The sequence below is a fragment of the Pteropus alecto genome, unplaced genomic scaffold, assembly GCF_000325575.1.
Source record: "Pteropus alecto unplaced genomic scaffold, ASM32557v1 scaffold335, whole genome shotgun sequence".
Lineage (NCBI taxonomy): Eukaryota > Metazoa > Chordata > Mammalia > Chiroptera > Pteropodidae > Pteropus > Pteropus alecto.
This window is the reverse complement of record NW_006436757.1, coordinates 816,958-821,528: the sequence shown is the minus strand read 5'-3', so window position 1 is coordinate 821,528 and position 4,571 is coordinate 816,958. Positions and strand designations below refer to the sequence as shown.

Below are 4,571 nucleotides of genomic sequence, written 5' to 3'. Positions count from 1 at the left end.
CGCCTACAGCACCTGGTCTTCCTAGGTGGTCTCCCATCCAAGTACTAACCAGGCCCAACCCTGCTTAGCTTCCGAGATCAGACGGGATCGGGCTTGTTCAGGGTAGCATGGCCGTAGACACAACTGATTTTTTGACAAAGGCAATTTAGTTGAAAAAAAGATCTTTTCAATGAATAGTGTTGGAACATGCAGAAAACAAAAACCAAACAACAAACATACAAATGAAAGAACTTTAATCAATACTTCATATCATATAGAAAAATTAATTTGAAATAAATCATATTCCTAAATGTAAATCCAAAACTGTAAGCTAGATTTCTAGAATTTCCAGAAGAAAACATGGGGAAAAAAATCTTTGTGACCTTGGGTTAGGCAAAGATTTCTTAGACATGACACCAACAAATTCTCCATAAAGAACAAATTGATAAATTGGACTTCATCAAAAGTAAAATCTGCTCTTCAAAAACCACTATTAAGAGATTGAAAAGACAAGTCACAGACTGAGCATATATTTGATAAAGGAGTCTCACGGAAAGATTTTCTCCCAGTTGTAAGTACTCACCCATGTCTTCTTCCAGTACTTGTATGTTTTATTTTTATATTTAGATTTCTAAACAATTTGAAATTTATCCTAATGAATAATATGAGATGCAGACCCAATTTTACATTTTCCAAATGGCTAGCCTGTTGTTCCAACTCTATTTCTTAAAAAAATTCAATTCCTCTCTCTCATTGAATTCTCCACCTTTATCATAAATTAACATTTTCAAATGTATGTAGTTCTATTTCTAGACTTTCTATTCTTATTGTCTGTATATTTATCCATGCACCAACACCACACTTTTTATATTATAGAGGCTTTACAATATGTTGTAACATTGGATGTGGCTAGATTTCTACATCACGACACTAAAAATTTTCAGGATTTTCCTGGATAGTCTTGTTTGGTTGGTTGTTTTCCATGTGAACTTTATAATCAATGTGTTTAATTCCAGAAAGGAAACTTATTGGTGTTTTTTATTGGGAGCATGTTAAATTTATAAATTAACAGGGAGAATTGATGTCATTGGATATTGACTCTTCTTATCCAAAAACAAGGCTTGCTTTTCTATTTGTTTCTGTTCAATTTTGTCTCTTTCAGTAATGTTTTAAAGTTTTCTTCATGTACCTTTGTATATGTCTGTATTGCCTAAGCATTTTGTCTTCTTTGTTGCTATTTTAAATAGTCTTCTCTCCCTTATATTTTCCAACTGATCATTATTTGAATATGGAAAGGTCACTGTATTTCTTTGTTAATTTTATAACTTGTTACTTTACTAAATTTTATTATTTATAGTAGTGTTCCCATTGATTCCCTTGGATTTTTCTGATATACAATGATATAATTTGTTAAAAGGGATGCTTTTTCTTACCCTTTAAATTAATGTTATGATACCATGTTAAGTGAAGTGACATTCTTATATCATTCCTGACTAGCAAGAATGTCTCTAGTGTTTCCTTATTAAAACAATGTTGGCTTTCACACACACACACACACACACACACACCTTTTAATCATGTTAAAGAAATATCTATCTATTGATTCCTACTTCACTGAGATTTTTAAATCAGAAATGGATGTAAATTATGACAAATGCTTTATCAGCAATTGTGAAGATAATTGTGTGATATTTCTTTTTAGAAATATTACTATAATAAATTACATTAATGGATTTTCTAATATTGAACCATCTTTCATTCCTGTAGTGAACATCACTTGGTCATAATGTACACTTTTAAAAGTGTTTTGTTGGATTCTATTTGCTAATATCTTATTTAAGATTTTTACATTAATATTCACAAGCGAGACTGTTCTGTAATTTTCTTTTATGTATATGTACAATCTGTGTTATTTTTATATCAATGTAAAGTTCATTTCATAAAATTTTTTAGAAAGTTTCCACCTTTTTCTATGACCCAGATGTTATTATTTTTTAAATAAATTTATTTATTTAAATTAGTTTCAAGTATACAGTACATTGGTTAGGCATCTATAATGTTCATAAAACTATCCCCCCAATTGCTCCCTCCCTCCCCTGGCCCTCTACTTAGCCATCATATTAATGCTAACTGCATTGCCTCTGCCATGCTCTCGTGCCCAACTATCAACTACTAATTTGTACTTCTTTAATCCTTCATTCCATTCTCCCAGCCTCCCAACCTTCCTCCCTTCTGTCCATCACCAAATTGTCCACTATATTTGTGAGTCTGTTTTTGATTAGTTTGTTCTTTTTGTTCCTTAGATACCACATATAAGTGAAATCATATGGTATTTCTCTTTCTCTGTCTGACTTATTTCACTCAGCATAATAACCTGTAGGTCCATCCATGTCATTGCAAATGGTAGGATTTCATTTTTTTAATGGCTGAGTAATATTCCATTATATATATATATATATGAATCATAATTTCTTTATCCAATCTATGACCCAGATTTTAAGTAGAATCAAGAGTATATTTAGGAAAACCATTTATGCAATGGTTTGAGTTGTGATCTGAACTAATCACTTTTTTTTTATGGAACACCATTTTTACTTGAAAGAGCAACTAACAAACTATAAGTTACTCAGACTTAAGTATTTGGTATACATTTTCTCAAAAATAAACAAAATGAACTTGTCATTTTAAAGAAAACAAGTGACAACACTTGTTGTCGATGATAAAATTTAAGCTTTTAAATGAAAATTAGAATTTTGGAAAACTTGTATCTGCAACTGTGAGACTGACAGCTCCTCGATACTCAAAAACCTTTTTGATGAGATAGGTAGTGAAATTAACAAAAGTGATCTTTAAATACTTATATAATGAAGTTTGTCAGTTTTTAATATTGTATAATGAAATGTGTCAATGTGCATAACTCAGTGAATCATTTTTTTCCAAATGACCAGTTTGGTCTAAAAGTAAGATGTAGCATATCCATGGTGTCAGATTCCACATAGCTTTCAACAAACTCCCACTTTTTGGATTTTGGTGTAGTATAAAAAAAAAGTTCACAATTGTCTGAATTGGCTATTAAAATACTACTCCCTTTCCTAACTACACATTTGGGTGAGCCCAGATCTTCTTCACACACTTCAACCAAAACAGCATGATTCAACAGAGTCAATGCAGAAGCTTTCTATTACATCAGATAGTAAGAGGTTATAAAACTGTAAAACAATGCCACTTTTCTCACTAAATTGTTCTCATTTTGGAAAATATAATTATTTTTCACAGGTTATGTTAATATTTAATGGGTTTATTATTGTTTTCAAATGAACTAATAAAGAAATATTTTTAAATTTCTCAGTTTTAATAGCTAATATGGTAAATATTTATAGATACAATCCACATAAAAGCTCTTTGGGAGGGGTCTTAAATAATTCTTAAAATGTAAAGGAGTTCTGAGACCAAAAAGTTTAAGAAGCAGCATTTAGTGGATTCCTCAGGAAAAAGTATATGTTCACATTTTTGCCAGTGGCCTTTATACTTGAACACAGTATAAGGGGATATAAAATTCTTGAATCATCTTTTCTTTTTAAAATATCTGGAAAAGTCTGTTTCATTGTTTCTGGCATAAACTGCGACTGTAGAGAAGTCTGGTACCAATTTAATTTTCTTTTCTTTATAAGTGACTAGTAGTACTTTTTGCCTGGATGCTCAAAGGGGCTTTTCCCCTTATCTTTAAAGACCAATAGTTTACTAGAAAATGTCTTGGTTTTGACTGTTTTGAGTCAGTTTTCTCCTATACACGATATGCTCTTTCAATATGTAGATTTATGTCTTATTTTATTACAAGAAACGTCTCAAAATTTCGTTTTAAACAGTTATTCTGATATATTGCTTTGGTATTCCTCAGGGGAATAAATGTGTGTGTGTGTGTGTGTGTGTGTGTGTGTGTGTGTGTGTGTGTGTGTGAGAGAGAGAGAGAGAGAGAGAGTGAGAGAGAGTGAGAGAGAGAGAGAGAGAGAGAGAGAGAGAAAACTCTTTTGCTTGTTTTCTATATCGCTTTCTCTTGAAACCTTTTTAATTCTCCTTTTTGCCCTTAATTGTGCTTTTTACCCTCATTTTTATTTCTAAAAACTTTTAATTTTTTCCCGAGATTTCTTAGTTCTCATTTAATACCCGACTGTTCTCTATACATATCACTTTTAAGCTTTTCTAATTCTGATTTTCGCTGTTCCGTCAACGCACCTATTATTTTCTTTATTCTATTTAAAATTATTAGGTTGTAGTTTTCATCTGCTTCGTGACCACATTTTTCTAGTGTGTTACTGACTACCGGAACATTATAAGATTTACTGCATTTTCGCCTTGTTTCCACAGTACCATGTATGGCATTAGGTCATATTCCTTACGTGGTCCCAGTCTTAGACGAGGTTGGTTTTCCTGGACTATGAAGCACCCTTGCCTCTAGCACGCCACCTGGAGCCCCGCCGTCGCCCCTACTACGCGGCCGTGAGCCCCGCCCACGCACTTAGCACACCGCCCAGGCCCCGCCCACGCGCTTAGCTCACCTCCCAGGCCCCGCCCACGCCTTGCGCACGCTGTCG

The 4,571-nt window shown here is 33.0% G+C and overlaps 1 non-coding gene across 1 annotated transcript; it reads right to left on the bottom strand.

The window, feature by feature from the left end:
* LOC112481190 lies at positions 1-119 on the bottom strand. Its single transcript, XR_003046831.1, has one exon. It is a non-coding gene; the product is annotated as a 5S ribosomal RNA (ribosomal RNA).
* Positions 120-4,571: the final 4,452 nt, after the last annotated feature.